General features: G+C 47.5%; 1 protein-coding gene across 18 annotated transcripts in view; it reads right to left on the bottom strand.

The window, feature by feature from the left end:
• Nucleotides 1-17,888, bottom strand: part of MICAL3 (microtubule associated monooxygenase, calponin and LIM domain containing 3) — a 218,544-nt gene extending 200,656 nt beyond the window's left edge. For 14 of the 18 annotated variants that reach the window (XM_064155748.1, XM_064155746.1, XM_064155744.1 and 11 more), the window contains exon 1: nucleotides 7,282-7,387. The gene's annotated coding sequence lies outside the window, so the exon portion shown is untranslated. Of the gene's footprint in view, nucleotides 1-6,801; nucleotides 7,244-7,281; nucleotides 7,388-17,758 lie in introns of those variants that run through there. The other 4 variants (XM_064155739.1, XM_064155754.1, XM_064155738.1 and 1 more) reach the window with 4 other exon arrangements.
• Nucleotides 17,889-18,210: the final 322 nt, after the last annotated feature.

The following is an 18,210-nucleotide window of genomic DNA, read 5'->3' on the forward strand; positions in this document are numbered from 1 at the left end:
AAAGAAGTTCCCCCTTGTGTTGAGGTGGAACCTCTTCTGCTGCAGCTTACACTCGTTGCTCCTTTTCCTATCCCAGGGAGCAGTGAGCAGAGCCTGGCCCCCCCTTCCTGGCCAGTCTTCAGATATTTATAAACATTTATCAAATCCCCTCTAAGTCTTCTTTTCTCCAGACTAAACAGCCCCAGGTCCCTCAGCCTCTACTCATAAGCCCTCCTGTCCCCCAATCATCCTCACAGCCCTCCACTGGACCCTTTCCAGCAGATCCCTGTCCCTCTTAAACTGGGGACTGACTACTCAACTGGCACTGACACTCAACCTTCTGCTGTATTTCCCAGGTGGGTAAGCAGTCCTAGCCTCCCTGGAGACCTAGAGATTCTGCTGACAAGCAGCAAGACAAGTGACACTTAAAAGAAAGTTGAAATACCAGGTGTGAGGCACTGGACTTTGCAGGCTCACCAAGGAAACTATATACAAAGGCCAACTCCAAACCAGTCTTTCTTTACAATCGTCACAGCTCTGGCAAATTCTGAATGGGAGCCTCACTTCATTAGCGATTTAGCATGCTTAAGTGAATCATCAAAAGCACATCACATTCCCAAAAAGGTTCACCCTTCCTGACAGTCTGATCTGGCTTTTCTTTCTCAAATTGAGCACAGCTCTGTAGCAGATGGAGTACTCTACACAACAGACACAGACTCTTATTAAGAAATGACTTTCTCTTACAAAAACAGATTCACAAAACATTCATGGATTTGACTGTTGAACGCAAGACTCCCAAGCAAATACTTGCCTCTGTTGCTCATTCCTTTGCAGATGACCACAAAACAAAGGGGATGAGAAAGTCTGCTGCCCTCCCCTTTCTTTCTTCAGTCACATAATCATGTTGCAAGTGTTGGAGGACACCTTTCAACGTGAGATTCAGAGTAGTCTATATATGGCTATCACTGGATGGACATCGAATGGGTTTGCACCCTTCACAGAACCACAGAAACATTCCAGCTGGAGAAGCCCCTCAGGATCACCAACTGCAACTGAGAATCCAGCTCTACAAGGTGCATCCTAAACCATAACCCCAAGCACCACATCCAAATGACCTTTAAACATACCCAGGTTTGGCAACTCAACCACCTCCCTGGGCAGCACATTCAATGCCTGTCCACCCTTTCCATTAAAAAAGATTTCCTAATGTCCAGTCTAAACCTAACCAGTCTCAGCTTGAAGCTCTTTAGCTGGCTTGAGTCAAATTTGGTTTCCCATTAATAAATCCTGGGGAAAAAAATAACTATAGGCCAGTGTTAAAAGGTACAAATTACTACAAGCTGCAGCATCATCTTTTCACAGGAGCCAAGGAGAGAATCCTTTAACAGCTGTGTAAGTATACACAGCATATTTAGAACGACTCAGAGACAGGCAAGAAGGGCCTCCAAGTCATCTCATTAAACCAAGGCATTTCCACCAAGAGATAGAAATGTTAGATAGTACTCACATGGCCATAAGCACTTTTACTTGCATGACAGAGATAACAGGATACAATCCCACAAAAACGCTGCTGTTCTTCCCACACTTAAACTTCCAGTGAAAAGTCTCCCGGCAGACACAGGGTAAAGAGATCTCAGTTTAAGGGGAGGTCACTACAAAAGCTATGCTATCCATTGTCACTTCAGTTCAAAAGGTACTTAGAAGGGTAGAAGATTATGTCCTAATACTTCCTCAGACACATCACCCAGCTTTCATTCCAAAGCACCTTGCAGCCACCACCATAAAAGATATAACTAAGTAAAGCTCCAAAGGATGAGATTTATTAGAAGTCTTCACTGTACTGAGGTGTCCTCTCCCTATCATATCAGCCATGCCTCACTTGAAAGCACTGCAGATTCAGAGGAACTATTTCCAAACAGCAGGGCAGAAAGCAGCAATACAGAACAATTTTCCTGCTTGCCAAAGAAGTGGGTTATTTCCCAGATTTTAATTAAGCTACACGACCGGAATTCTAATGAAGGCAAGTACAGAAAGACTCATAACAAAAGAGACAAATTCCTGTGCTGATGTTCAAAACAGCCAGCACAGAAAAGTGAATGATTTTTACCTTTGTTTTCCTCCCTGTGATAGTGTTTGAGATCCAGTATGTAATATGCTACATAGAAGCAGAACAAAGAAACACCTCTTGCACAGAGGCAGCTCAAAGGATGAGACAATTGCTAGCCAAGAGCATCCAAAGAAAGAAGGGTGTACAGCAAGCAGGCAAAAACACTCAGAAAGATAAGCAGTAGCCTACTCTACCCACTGTCAGGCTCCTCTGATTCCCTTAGCTTATGGCAGAAGAGGGCCTCAATGAGGTGGCTTTGTAGATGTTTGTAGCACTCCTCTTCATGATGGGTGAAAAACATCCCTCTGCCACTCCATTTTCAGAATTAACAAGCTAAAGAAAGACCACAGCAAGGTTTTAGTGAATGCCAAAAAGTTAGCACCAGTAACAGGTGTGGTTACATATCAAATTCTGCAGAGCATGCTGCTCTAGACAACGGTCCAAAAGGGCGAAGAAGAAAGTTAGCTTCTATCCATAAATGTAGGACCTCACACAGGAATCATTTGCTGAAGTCTAAACGGCAAACAAACAAACAAACAAAACAAAAAAAAAACCACAAACAAAGCACTTTCAGTAAAAAAGGTCATTACTTTCAACAGTTAAGTGTCAACAAGAAATCCAGACAAAGAGAGGGCAGCCTGGACAAGTTTTTACCATGTGGCTAGACACAAAAGATCATATCTCAAAGATGTATAGAAAGAATGAAAAAGGTTAACATATAACCCAGATAAAGATCTGGGGAGAAGACAGGCTGAGAGAGCCTGAGGAATGTAGCAAAAAGGTATTCATTGCAATATCCATAGCTACTTTTAGTGCCTCTTCAAAGAAAAATGAAATGCAGTTTCTCATGCTGACTGTAGCAGACCCCACATTTTCAGAACAGGTGATCTCTATCGGAGCAATCAGGTCTTCTGTCTTCAGTAAGAAGCTATGCTGATACTGAAGACCTTTAGCAGAAGAGTTATGAACTCTCCTTCAGGAGTGCAGGATGAAACGAGTTCCTCTTTCCTGAAACTGAAATAATTTGATTCATTTACTGTTGTCTACAAAGAGCAAGAACTTGCATTTCCTATCCTAGTCTCCCTGAAAACTTTGGAATGGAGTATACTTCAGTATCTCAGAAAAGAAGGAAAGAAAAAACACAACCTCAAATTTCTTCTTGCTACCAGGCCAAATAATTGCTGCTTGATTGAACTTGAAAAGCAAAAGACAAGAATAGGATGTCACAAGAAAGGCATCACACAGGTGAGCAACCTTCCTTTCTTTGAACTGTTCCCTCTGTCTGAGCACTGAATTTCTATCACGAGCCACTCCATACGTGAAAGCATCACAGAGTCTCTTCAACTCAAGATACAATGCAACCATGTATCGCAGGAATGAGAAGAGCTGTCAGTTCATTGTTCACAGGAAGAAACCAAGCATCCTTAAAGCCCCAACAACATACTCCAACTACACCAAAATTAGGAAACTGCAGAAACAGACAAGTCACTTTCTGCACATCCCAAACCGTCAGAATCCAAATGTTTGCACAATATTCACAAACACCCTCAAATGCAGATCTCATTCCTCAGCGTGTAGACTCTTAGGCTCTCCTAGATGCACTTTTCCTTTTCTCCCTTGTGCAGTTATAACAGAAGATGTCATCCAGCTACAGGAGGGAGGAGAAGAAAAGGAAGGAAAGGGTGGTGATTTGATGTTCCTACGCTAGCTTACCTCTTGCTCTTCCTCCACTGTTTTGGGCTCCCCTCCTAGCAAGTAAACAGTGCCTGTCTCTTGTACCTTATCTCATAGTTTCCAAATAGCAGCATGAACACCAGACCGGTATCACAGTTGCTTTATTTCCACCTAGCTTTGGACAGCTTCTCTGTAGCTGACATGCCAGCTACATCCTGTCAGTTTGCAAGGCTGAGGTCTGGTGCTTCGGAGAGACTCAGTAGCGCAAGCAAGGATCCCCACTGGAGCTAGTATTGAAACCGAGCTCCTGCATTTGCTGGCTGGAACATACTCTCCTCCCCTTTTTTAAATGAAAGCTGAGATTATTGTTAGGATCTATTACAGTAAGAGCATTTGCCCAGGAAAACTCTCTCAAAACACATCAGTACTAGGAATCTCTCACCAGTATTAGAACGGTATGTTAACAAAGCTGCCGTTCACACCCATATACCAACAACAGACCATAATGCTAAGATGAGCCTTAACAACACACGTGCTTTACTCATATCTGCATCTGTGCAAGCACCTTACAACAGATCGTAACCCTGATTGACAGCTATGCAATGGAAGGCTTTAGTTTAGTGCTAGCCTCAGCCATAAGTGAAGGGATTTTTCCACCCCAGGCTGTTAAGATCTAGATCAATTGTCAGAGAACAGATTCCTAAAACATCAAGTGTGGAAGCTGCACGGCAGAAACAGGTTTTGACCAACCAAAGTTGCCTAAGTCTTCTCTACAGTAATAGCATGAAAGACCATCTGTGTGCTCTCCTGTGGCTCTTACAATCAATTTCCTGTAACAGTCATAAGAGAGTGAAGGTCTTCTGTTTCCACCAAAGAAAGACAACAGCAGCATTGACAATCTTCCCTCTCCCTTTACCTAGGGGTACCCTGCGTGCGACACCAAGATTACATTGGCAAGACAGCCCCTGTATTTGCAAAGGAGGAAAGAAAAACCTAATCCATTAGTGGATTACTTATATGACTGAGAAGTCATTCTGAAATCCTGCAAAATCAGAGGAAGATGCACAACTAAGGAGCTATTCTGCTTCAGTTTTGCATTACCATGCATACAACAACAAAAAAAAATCACTCTCTCATGGAAAAGTATTGGTGCTGTAGTCTTTATCAAAGGAGACCTGCACCTGCAAAATAACCAAGATTTCTCATGTGAAGTACATTTGCAGGGTATTTCAAACCCAGAGAAGCAAAAAAGCTTAGGATAAAATGTCATCCTGACCTCCACCAGCTGAATTTACAGCAGGAATATACAGTCACAGATCCATTGTTAATACAAAAGATTAGTCAGGAACAGGATTTGTATTCAAACGTACTGAAAGTTGAAATACATATACTTGAAATTAACAACCAGCAGAACTATTATTTTTTTCTGGACAAACAATAGTAACTGTTAAAACAAACATCTTTATGCTTGTCCGGTAAGATTTAAGAAGAGCAACCCTGTCCGTGAATTTGAGAAGTAAAGGATTTCCAACTTCATCAGTTAGTTCTAAGGTGTCCCTTCCTACTGTAACTTAGGACTTAATACAAGTCTAGTGTATCTAGCTACATCTGTGTTCTTGCACACTAGTGCTTCAGCAAGCTGCAAGCTAAGTACAAACATAGCTGTTTTCATAACTGCAGCATGACTTCTTCATTTTCAGTTACAGATGAACGTGTAACGGACTTCTGGTTCATTTAAAGAGACACTGCCAACGTTAACTGTAAGCTTTCACAGACCCTTAGATCAGTAGAAATATCCCCATGATTAAAAAAGTTAATTCCCGTGCAGGGAGTTATTTTTATGGAACACATCCTTGCAGTACAACCAACCTAAACACGAGCGCTGAGAACATGACAGTGACAAGTAAGTAGTATAAGCACATTCTCTAAAAGAAAAGTAGAAAGAGGCATTAGCATAACTATTGGGAAGAGAAGTCTAATTCAACCGAGTTCTTACTTATACACAGGAAATCTTGCTTACTGGGTGCTTGTATTTTTCAAGCTTCCTTATCTTGTAGCCTTCAAAACCCGTAATTAAAATGGCTCCTAATGCATAGTCAGTTTCTCTATATCCAATTGTCCAGCGAGAGGCCATTTCTTTGCTCAGCTTCCCGTATGCCCGCTACACCTGTACGGGCACTATTCTTCTACAGTGAAGAAAAACGGAGTATTGGAATTTTAACTTTCGAGTCTCACCACACAGTGATTCTTCATTTTGTTATCCTTTCAAAGAATCAACAAAGGAAGTGGCAGTTTTGTAGTGCCAGACTTGGAAAGTATTCCTCCATCTCAACAAAAGTTATTGTCCATTGTCCCACAGCACTAACCTTAAATGGAGGATTGCATGAGGTAAGAGATGACTTCTTCAGAATATAAAACGAAGCTGTTACAGCAAATACGTACACAGGTTTTCACTATAACAAGAGAAGGAACCCTCAGTTCTGAAGCAGTTACTCTTGTTAAGTATTCTAGCACCTTAAACACGTCTTCGGGCAACAGAGATTAAGTGTGTGTCATAACCATAAAAAGCCAGAAGAGAAACCAAAGTGTCATAAATCCGGACATCCCTTGTGCTGAACCACTCTAGAACAGTAAAAGGCTACAGGCTTAGCCTCAGAGACATGCAAAAGTCTATACAAGACGAAGCCAATATAAGCAGTTTCTCTTGGGGTTGTCACAAGCCATCTGACGACGGAAACACTAGAAGTACGTTATGACACCAGCAGTCACCGCTACGTAGCTTACCGGCGGCGTAACACAAACTGCACAACGGCTCTGCAGATAAAGCCGAGCCACAGGAGCAGCCGTATCGAGGCGCCCGGCGTGACCGAGCCAGAGGGGCAAAGCGCTGTCGCCCACCCGGCAGCACGGGGCGCGGCTATACCCCATGCCGGAGGGAGCCTCTCCGCCCTCCCGCAGGTAGCCTGCGCGCACCCCGTACCACCACCGCCGTCTCCTCCTCCTTTCCCGACACGAGTCGAGAAGACGAGGTGCTCCAGTACCTTTCACTGAGCCATATTCCTCCGGGGAGGGAATGCTCGGGGGTCTCCAGGGCGGGCACCCGGCCGCCATCGTCTCGTTCCTTCCCGGCGCCGAACCGTGTAATCGCGTCAGGGAACCAGCAAGAACCAACTACCCAGCTGCGGGACGCCCTGGGGATCGGGTTTCCCGGCTGTACTCTGCCGCCCTGTGCCAGACCCAGCTGCCGCCGTTTCCTACGGGCCAGCGCGGTCCCCGCCTCGGCCCGGCATCGTGCAAAGAGCCCGGGGCCGCCGCGCCAGGCCACTCCCCAGGAGGCGCCAAAGGATGAAGCGGATTTTCCGCCGCCGCAAGAGACACCTTCACGCGCTCGAGCCGCGGCCGCCCCACCTGCCGCGCCGCGCGGGAGCCCGCCCGCCCGCCTCCGCTCCCAGGGGACACCGGCGGCAGCACAGCGGCAGGGTCGTCGCTGCCGTCGCCACCGCCACCACCACGACACTTGCCTTCGCCTCGTGCCTCTCCGGAGACGGCGGCGGCAGGGCTGTCGCAGTCCGAGACGCCTCTGCCGCGAGGGGCGCCGCGCTCCGCCCGTCAGGCTGCCGGCGCGGGGCGGCGCGGCCCGGCCCTGCCCGCCGCGGGAGGGGGCGGCTGAGGCGGCGGCGCGCGCACACCTTGGCAGCGGCCTGGGCCCGCCCCGCCCGGCGCGCGGAGCCGCGGCAGGAGCCGGAGGAGGAGCGCGTGCGGGCAAGCCCCTCCCCGCCTCGGCCCCTTAAAGTTACACAGGGGGCCAAGGGGAGGGCGGCAGGAAACGGCGGCCCCGGAGGCCGGGCCCACGCTGCTCTCGGGGAAGAGAGGATGGGTCTTAAAACGGCGGCAGAGGGAGCGCAGCAAGTAGGGTGGCGGCGAACAACAAAACTGGAAGTTGCGCTTCGAGGCACCTTCCCGCTCTCGGCCTCTCCCCCGCCCCTCGGCAGTGGTACGCTCCCGGGGCTGCGGGGCCGAGGCGCGGAGCGAAGATCCGAAAAAGGGGCGTGGCGCAGCGGCGGCCGTTTGAAGCGCCCCGGGCGGGGCGGCGCTCGCGGGCAGGGCGGCGGGGGCGCCCGGGGGGCCGTTGGGGTGCGCGCCCCAGCCCAGTGCCGTCAGGGCGCTCCGGTAGCCGCTCCTGTCGCGCCGCCCTGGGAGAGCGGGTCCCTCGCTGTTGCTCGCCTCTCCGGGGGCTCCAAGTAACCCTGCCGCCGGCCAGGCCCCCGCGAAGAACTAGCGCAGCTCTCTCGGGCGAAGTGATCGCAGCCTGGGCGGATAGCGCTGGCACAAAGCGAGCCCTCCTTGCGGGCCGTGGGGCTGATACAATAGGTGCTATCACACAAAGCGCTGCCCGGCAGCCAGGCCCCTGGCACCAGCCCAGGTGCGTGCTTGGAAGGTTTCCACGCAGGCTTTGCATATAAATGTGAAACCTCCGTGAAGCCGAGCGCAGGAGGGAGAGCATGTAAGAAACGGGCAGGAGAAAGGTGGAGGATTAGATCTAAAAATGGCTGGAGAGACACTCAGAAAATCATCGTGAGAAAGCTAAATATATTTTTGGTTCGGGGTTGGCTAGGGAGAAGCTCAGAGCTGTGGTCATAGCAACTCCTCCTGTTTGGATCCTGCCGCGTTCAGGAAAATAGCTCATTGCCTGTGTGCTCTGCCAGATGAACAAAATGACATCAGAGGAATACCTGCACCCATTATCCTTGTCTCCTGCTAACTGAATCCCCTTGGAAGACCCAAATATTGACTAATCCCTCAGGTCTCGCTAAGGTACTGGATGGGCAGGGAAATGACAAAGCCCTGTTCCTCAAGCAAACGCCGAAAGGAAGGTAAAAATCATGTGTATATGTGTGTGTAGGCTTACAGTTATGTATGCACCTCTGTTTCCTTTTTTACAGTGTTCTCAGAAGCCACCGGCTGAGTGCTCTGCACCTGGGCTAGCAGGCAGGAAGAGCACTGTCGGTTCAGCATATACATACGCCCACATCTGTGTATGTTCTACGTAAACCATATACAAACAGGTGCATATTAAAACGTTTCATTCCTGTCTGTACACTTTGGTGTGTATAAGCAGTGCATACATCTGTGCTGTCTTTGTCATGTTCAGCTGAGCGTGCCCTTGAATTCTTCAGCCAGTTGATGTGCACCACCAAGATAGAAGCACTGTGGATGACCCAGGGAGTAGGAATCAAGTACAAAGCAATGCTAATACAAAAGTACACTGTTTTTCCTTTAAGTAGGCCTCTCCAGCAAAAACAAACACCTTTCACAGCCAGAACCACAGAGACTCAAGGTCTACCAAAGTCACAGACATGTGATTAAAATGTTAAGGGTTGGAAGGAACATGTGGAGACATCAAGTCCAACCCACCTGCCAAAGCAGAATTGTGTAGGGCAGGCCACGCAGGAACGCATCTGGACAGGTCCTGAAAGTCTACAGAGAAGGAGATTCCATACCCTCCCTGTTCCAGGCCTCCAGCATCTTTACAGTGAGAAGTTTCTCCTCATGTTGAAGCAGAGATTCCAGCATTCCAGCTTACACCTGTTGTTTCTTGCCCTCTCACCTGGGTACCACCAAAAAGAGACTGGCACCTTTATCTTGAAATCCATCCTTTCAGATATTTATAGACATTAATAAGATCCCCTCTCAGCCTTCTCAAAATTAAATAGCTCCAGGTCTCCCAGTCTCTCTACACAGAAGAGATGTTAGTCCCCTTAATTATCATAACTCTAGTCCTCCAACCCTACCTTAAGAGAAGCTTTGGTCTCCACAGCCTGTTAGATATTTTGGCATGAAAAGCAATCAGGCACAGCAATAATATGTGCCAAAACCCAAAATAAATACTTGTTCATATGAGATGCATAAAATGAGTTCATGACACGGCTGAGGAAATTCTTACTACAGCGTGGTGTGACAAATATCAGCCAGAAGTGCACAATTCCCAAATCACTATCTATATCCTTATCTGAGAACAGATGGAGGAAAGCCTTTAGCTGATCTAAACTTGGCTCAACCCACTCTGTTTACTGATGGAGTTTCCACAAGTGCAGAAATTAGAGCTACTGGTTGCAATCACTTGAGAGCCACAGCCTGCTGATTCAGCTTGCATGTTGGAAAATCTGCTGAAGACACCTGTCCTTACCTGAGCAGGTGCACAGAGCCACACACATACAAGTGCCAAAGGGCAGTAACAGCTCTGCTTAATGGATATTTAAAGTCATAGAATCAACCAGGTTGGAAGAGACCTCATCCAGTCCAACCTAGCACCCAGCCCTAGACAGTCAACTAGACCATGGCACTAAGTGCCTCATCCAGGCTTTGCTTGAACCCCTCCAGGGATGGTGACTCCACCACCTCCCTGGGCAGCCCATTCCAATGCCAATCACTCTCTCTGGCAACAATTTCCTCCTAACATCCAGCCTAGACCTCCCCCTGGCACAACTTGAGACTGTGTCCCCTTGTTCTGTTGCTGGTTGCCTTGAGAGAAGAGGCCAACCCCACCTGGCTACAGCCTCCCTTCAGGTAGTTGTAGACAGCAATGAGGTCTGCCCTGAGCCTCCTCTTCTCCAAGCTAAACACCCCCAGCTCCCTCAGCCTCTCCTCACAGGGCTGTGCTCCAGGCCTCTCACTAGCTTTGTTGCCCTCCTCTGGACACATTCCAGCACCCCAACATCTCTCTGCAATGGAGGAGGCCAGAACTGGACACAGCACTCAAGGTGTGGCCTGACCAGTGCTGAGTACAGGGGCAGAATAACCTCCCTTGACCTACTGGCCACACTGTTCCTGATCCAGGCCAGGATGCCATTGGCTCTCTTGGCCACCTGGGCACACTGCTGGCTCATCTTCAGCTACTATCTACCAGTACCCCCAGGTCCCTTTCTGCCTGGCTGCTCTCAGCCACTCAGTCCCCAGCCTGTAGTGCTGCTTGGAGTTGTTGTGGCCGAAGTGCAGAACCCTGCACTTGGCCTTGTTTAATCTCATCCCATTGGCCTCTCCCCACCCATCCAGCCTGGCCAGGTCCCTCTGCAGGGCTCTCCTACCCTCCAACAGCTCGAAACCTGCTTCTAGCTTGGTGTCATCTGCAACCTTACTGATGCTGGACTCAATCTCCCAGTCCAGATCATCAATAAAGATACTGAATAGGACTGGGCCCAGCTCTGATCCCTGGAGCACACCAATAGTGACAGCTGCCAACTGGATGTGGCACCATTCACCACCACTCTTTGGCCCAGCCCTCCAGCCAGTTCTTGGCCCATTTCAGAGTGAATCTGTCCAAGCTATGAGCTGCCAGGTTTGCCAGTGAAGGCCACTGATGTAACAGCTCTTAGCCTTTTATTACCTGTTAATAGCCAAAACCTGTGCAAAGATGCAGGCTGAGAATGTGTTAGGCTATTGGAAAATGCAAGTAGTCAGAGGAGAGGGTTTTTACATACAGTGCTAAGGGAGACAATTTAAAATGCTCTGAAAGAGGCCAGTGTGTACAGAGTGCCCACTGATTACTGGCTGAGCACTCTGCCTCGGAGCAGTCATCAGTTTAACAGTAATCTTTGTACAACGCTAATAAGGACCCAAACAATCCCCATTAGGGAACTGAAGAGCCATCTGCACTCTAGCATAGGGCTGCCTATGGCATCCACAGAAAGATTTGTACATCTTGGCTTGGGATTTTGGAATCCAGCATGAGAGAGGCTCAGTCATATGACAGGGTTATTTGCATCTTTATGCTGTTAGAGTCCCAGAGAAGTTTTAACAATGCACTGTAAGAGGAAGGGTTTAAACAAGCAGAACTAAAGCAAAAACAAAGCACTGTACTTCCTTTGCATGTCTCTTTTCACTTGGCACACGTGGTGTTCAGAGTGGGAGGAGGGTGGAAGCCAGTACTGTACAGAACTTGAGGCTAACAAAGAGAACAGACAAAAGGGTCTGCAACATCAGTACAAAATGGGCCACTTTGTAAAAGCAAGGCAAGACAGCTCCAATCCTGCCTCACAGCGCACAGCAGAAGACTGATGTGAGGTCAGCCCATTGCCATATCCTCCCTGAAGACTTTCCAGAACTGCTGGTGCCCTAGCCAAGCAGTGAGTCTCTGAATGAGTGCCTGCAAGCACTGTAAAACTGGGTGCCTGACTCTCCAGAAGTGACTGCTAGCAAAAGCAGTCATCAAGGAAGCAGTGCTCAACCAGTCCAGATGAAAATACTGCAGTTCAAGATTCAGCACTTGAGGTGCAAGTACAGCACCTTGTGAAAAATCAGTACACAAAAGAAGGCCTGACTCTTTTACCCAGCCTGTGGCTAAGAGAAACTGTAGAAGGTTCAGAAGGGCCAGGTGCTGATCCCAGCTGGACAAGGAGCACAGCAAGGGAGGCAAATTACAGAAGAGAATCCAAGAAAGGGTATCTCCAAGATATCAAAGCTGTTTTCACAATGAAGATGGCCAAGGAATCTTGAATTCTCTTCTGACGACTTTCCAAGGCTCAGAACTTGCCAGGTGCTTGAATGCTCCTGTGGGAATTTGTAATCTCATTAGGAAACAAGAACAGCAAATTCCACTGTCCTGAAGCAGAGTCTGCACATGTGGAATTGGCAAGTAAAAACACAGCAAATGGAGTTCCAAATGAGGAGGCCATCACAGAATTACAGGGCTGGAGGGGATACCGAGAGGTCATTTAACCCCATCCGTGTGAAAGCACCTCTGTCCCATCTGGTTTACCCCTTAAGGACCTCCCCAGTGCTGCAAACACCATGGTCTGTCCAGGCAAGATGCTGTTATGGGTATTTCTCTTTGCCTTTAGGATGTTTTCTCTAATGATTAACCTGGATCTCCTTTACCATTTTTACAGACAAAGAAAGCATTTGTTCCTCTTGCTCCTCCTTCATACCTTTTAGATGCATGGAGATATATCATGTCACTTACATTCCTCAGCCTAAAACTCCATTTCTTCTTGCCTGTCCTCCTTGGGTATGGTGTAAGGCCCCTGATGATTCTGGCTGTTCATCTTTGATGGCTCTCTCTTTAGTCTTTGTGTTTTCTGAACTTCCTTGTGCAGGAACAGCACACAACACAACCTGTTCCCACATGAGGCTTTATCAGTATGACGTAGAATGGAAGCAGCACTTGGTGTGTTCTGCAAACATCCCTCCTGTTTATACACCTTAGACATTTAGAATCATAGAATCATCATAGAATCAGTCAGGACTGGAAGGGACCACAAGGATCATTTAGTTCATTTAGTTCCAACCCCCCTGCCATGGCCAGGGACACCCTACCCTAGAGCAGGCTGCACACAGCCTCAGCCAGCCTGGCCTTAAACACCTCCAGCCATGGGGCCTCAACCACCTCCCTGGGCAACCCATTCCAGCCTCTCTCCATTCTCATTCTGAAGAACAACTTCCTCCTCACCTCCAGTCTCAATCTCCCCACCTCCAGCTTTGCTCCATTCCCCCCAGTCCTGTCACTCCCTGAGAGCCTGAAAAGTCCCTCCCCAGCTTTTTTTGTAGGCACCCTTTAGATCCTGGAAGGCCACAAGAAGGTCACCTGGGAGCCTCCTCTTCTGCAGCCTGCACAGCCCCAACTCTTTCAGTCTGTGCTCACAGCAGAGCTGCTGCAGCCCTCTGAGCATCCTCATGGCCCTTCTCTGGACACACTCCAGCATCTCCACATCCCTCTTCTAATAGGGCTCCAAAACTGGATGCAGTACTCCAGGTGGGGCCTCACTAGAGTGGAGCAGAGTGGGAGAATCACCTCCCTCCACCTGCTAGCCACACTTCTCCTGATGCAGCCCAGGCTCTGGTTGGCCCTCTGGGCTCCAAGATCATCCAGTCCAAGCTAGCACCCAGCCCTGTCCAATCAACTAGACCATGGCATTAAGTGCCTCATCCAGTATTTTGTTGAACACCTCCAGGGACAGCAACTCCACCACCTCCCTGGGCAGCCCATTCCAATGCCAATCACTCTCTCTGCCAACAACTTCCTCCTAACATCCAGCCAATACCTCCCCTGCCACAACTTGAGACTGCATCCCCTTGTTCTGTTGCTGGTTGCCTGGGAGAAGAGACCAACCCCCCCGGCTACAGCCTCCCTTCAGGTGGTTGTAGACAGCAGTGAGGTCAGCTCGCTACTGCCACCCCTGAACACCAGTCTGGAGTGATGTTCTGTGCATGGGTGGGAGCTGAGTTCCAAATAAATTGCTGGTGGTGTTTTATTACAAGAAAACAAATACAAGACTCTTGGGAAAAGCTGCCTATTGGTTCCCTAAGGAAAAGTAGAAACTTCTCTAGGTAAAAGCTTCTCCAATCCAACAGGGAAATAAAAAGCAAGTCCATCAGCTCTAGTAAACTTTCATCACAGAGAAAAATATTTGGAAGCTTTCAGACCAAGAGTACAGGCTTTCAGATAGGAACAGGTAAGAAAAGCTTCTCTGGGGCCGCATGCAAATCTGCTGAGCATCTGAGTGTGGACTTAAGCATTTGGGAGCATTTTAGGAGTAAGAGGTCTCCAAGTCTGTTTATGAACACTATAGATAATTTCACTGCCTCAGAGGTCTGGCTTTTTTTCCAACCTGTAAAATATAAACTTGCAGCTGGGTTTGCTGCTGTGTCTCAGGACTGTGGGCATACAAGCAGCTAATGAGAAAAAAAAACAACCTTCACTTCACTATACAGTAATTTTGTTAAATAGAGGTAATCTAAAGCAAAGGCAGGAGCAGAAAACTCCCTCCCAGAACTGTACAGCATGTGAAGGGCTAGGGACAGTAGGCCAGCTGAATCTGAGTGCACCCTTCCTTTAAGAACAACAACAGCTTGGGTGTGTAAAGAGATGCAAGATGATCTAAAGCAGTGAGACAAGTGCAAAATATAGATACGGAAGAAGATGACCATTCCCAGGTGAAATACTGCTGGACTGTTACCATATGATGCAATCAATATATTAAACAAAAAAATCAGAAGTAGAATCATAGAATCACAGAATCAACCAGGTTGGAAGAGACCTCCAAGATCATCTAGTCCAACCTAGCACCCAGCCCTGTCCAATCAACCAGACCATGGCACCAAGTGCCTCATCCAGTTTTCTTGAACACCTCCAGGGACGGTGACTCCACCACCTCCCTGGGCAGCCCATTCCAATGCCAATCACTCTCTCTGCCAACAACTTCCTCCTAACATCCAGCCTAGACTTCCCCTGGCACAACTTGAGACTGTGTCCCCTTGTTCTGTTGCTGGTTGCCTGAGAGAAGAGGCCACCCCCCACCTTGCTACAATGTCCTTTCAGGTAGTTGTGGACAGCAACAGTACATTTCCTTGTTCTCAGCTGGTCCCCAAGAAGGAGTAAAGGAAGGGATTCAAATATACCTTGCTGAAATGTAATAGAAAAAAGTTACTGTGAGGTCATCATTCAGGTATTTTTTGGGTTCTTCACCTAATTTGGCCTATACACATTTCACACTATAGCAGCCTCTGCAGGGCTCTCCCTGGAATTGGTCTACTCCAGATAGCATTCATTAAGGTGTAAAAGATATGTTTACTATTTGGAGTTTGGTCAAGGGTGCTTGCTTTTAAAGCAACAGCTTTTTACTCCTTTAAATATATAGAGCAGCTCCCCTGTGGGTAGTGTCAAGGAATAATCAACAGGCCTGAATCTAAAACAGCTCTGGAAGTTTACTTCAAACTCTTAACTTACTCATGGTTAGGTTCTCCTTAATAAAAGGCTGTGGGGTTCTGGTGGAGAACTTTGTTGCAGTGTTAGTACTGTTACAATTGCCCTTTGACAACTTCTACGAAAGACTCCACTATGTTCCATCCAAATCCACCACTGTTTAGAGAAGCATTCATATAAAGGGGAAAGTAAATCAATGAAGTCACCTTATTGATCCTGAGAATGTGGAACTACTATTAATAAACCATGATGTTGTTTTATGGACAGGTCAAAGTCCTGCTAAGGGTGTGTTTTGCATTCTAATTTATGTGCAGTTTCACCAGCAAAGTATTTGTTATTGCAGCATTGTAGTTATTCATCTCCTGTTTTCCTCCCCCACAGCCAGAACATCTGCTAAACGTTTTTGACTCTCAGCTTGCTGGGATAGGGCCCACTGCTTTTACATATTTATGAAGTGTGCGGTACACTGGCACTCATTCAGCAAGGGCTGCTTCCCGAGGCTCATGCACCAGTGACATAACCCCCTATGGCTTTATGTGCCAGAGTTCCACGTGTGCAGGGGGGGTCACAGAGGCGACTGGAAATCCAGTTACATCCAGAAGTACTTAAATTCCACTGCTGCACAGGAACAGAACTATCTGCTCACATTTGAGTCATGCTGGAATCCAAAAAAACCACTAAGGAAGAACAGGTATTGATAGCCTCCTAAGGAATTGTAATGGCATAAAATTGAATGAAGAGAAGTTGCATCTGCTGCCAGAAACGTTCCCCATCACCAGAACATTTTCAAGTTAGGTCAAACACTCCTAAAAAGCAAAAGCTACTATGCTTGTGTTAGTTATGACAGACTGGACAAAGCAGAACAGAGGACTGACTGACTGACTCTGGGGATGGAAACATGAACAAATAACTCATTTCTGATTTCTGTTTTTCTTCTGCTGTAGCCTAGCCTCTCATGCCAACACTCACACAGGCACAGCTTTATCCTGTTTACACACTGAGGGGAGTGTATTCTGCCACTATTGTGCAGGGAACTCACACATGTGATCCCCATTACCACAAACAGAAGCTACATTAATAAAGTGCCCTTGTGTGCCCGGTCTGAGCAGACCTGTCCCTATCTGCCTTCCCATCTGCTTTGCAAACAGTACCTTTCCAAAGTCGAGCTTGTAAGACTTTCAAACCTCGTGAGAAAGAGCATAGCCCATCTCCTCTCAACTGTGAGAGCCATCCATGCTCCAAAGATCATTTGTCTGCCTAAATCCACGTCAGCAACAGAGCACAAGCACAAACACAGCCTAATAGTCTTAATGAGGTTACAAATAGAGATGCCCCACTGCTGCCGTCTGGCCAAGGAATGGAACAAGCACCGAATTCATCTGGAGGAAAAAAAAATCCCCTTTACTTTCATCTGGGCAGGCTGCAGATTGATCAAGATTTCAGCTCCATGGGGTACAAGATCTCTTTGATTTGTTTCTCCTTACAATCTTAGTTTGCAGTGCATTAGCATTTTTCACAAGGCAGCACATTCTTCTTGTGGCTCTCTAGATTTAATGACTATTTTTTCAGATGAGAATTTAAATCCAGTGATCATGGTACTCTGTAGCACAATGACATCTACAGATGCTTATTGTTAGCCATGCTAGATTGAGCTTTTGTACCTTTGACTACTATCTGTCTGTATGCTTGACCCTGACACTCTTGTGCTGCTGTGGAGTGTGGTGGATCTTTGCCAGTATAATCGTTGTTCCTATCAGCAGTTTATCTGATGCATCTGTTTAGCTCAGTGGAATGAAATTGCTTGTAACTCTATCCTACAAAGAGCAAATACTCTTTCTACACCTGTTCCAAGTGGTATTTAGTTTACTTACTGCTTGAATTCTTCACCTCAACAAACCCAAGCGAGTTAGTGCGTCTAACAAAGGCTGAATGATTAACTGAAGGCGAAGGCTGATCTTGGGGTAGTACTGTATCAGTTGGCTCGGGTACAGAACCTGGTACCTCTATCAAGGTGCAGATTGTGCAGCACCCACTGCAAACTGCAGACACCGCCCTGCAGGTTTCACAGAGCTTGTGACAAGAAACCTGCTGCTAATGCATATATCTGCAGGGCTTCAAGTCTAGAAAAAGAAGTCCAGCATGCAGAGTTTGCATGAAGCCTAGCATGAGCTAGCACAAAAGAATATCCCCCCCCTCTCCCTGCCTTAGAAACAAGAAACCAGATCGTTTTATGGGCAACAACAAACTATAATCAATGTTTTCAGCAGACGGTAGAAGCCACATGCTAGATCAGTACTCACACAGCAAGGCTGCAGAAGTGATCTTCTCCTCACACAAGTCAGCTCCTCCCTGACAGGTGGTCATAGTCTGCCCGCCTCTGCCAGAGCAGGCATCCACGCTGGCCCTTCGCCACTCGTCCTGCCACGCTCCGCCCGAGTGTCTCTTTGGAGAGCCTGCACAGATGATTTCCTTTCTCTAGGCTTGCGAGACAAAGCCAAAGTGAAAAATAAATGGGATCTTGGATGCGAATCTTCTGAAAGTCTTTCCCAGAGCATCTCGCAGAGTCTCGGGGAGGCTGTGATGATGTCTCTGGCTGCCAGTGCCTCACTGTTGCCACAGCAACGGAGCAGTGGTCTCCTGTGGCGTGGTAAGGGAGCAGCAATGGAAGCAGTGAATGGATGTATTGCCTCCTCGTTTGAGGAGGATTCTGACCTGAGTAACCTACTCATTTCTTCTTTTAAAAAGGGTGTTT

Source organism: Pogoniulus pusillus, chromosome 15 (assembly GCF_015220805.1).
Source record: "Pogoniulus pusillus isolate bPogPus1 chromosome 15, bPogPus1.pri, whole genome shotgun sequence".
In the NCBI taxonomy this organism is placed as follows: domain Eukaryota; kingdom Metazoa; phylum Chordata; class Aves; order Piciformes; family Lybiidae; genus Pogoniulus; species Pogoniulus pusillus.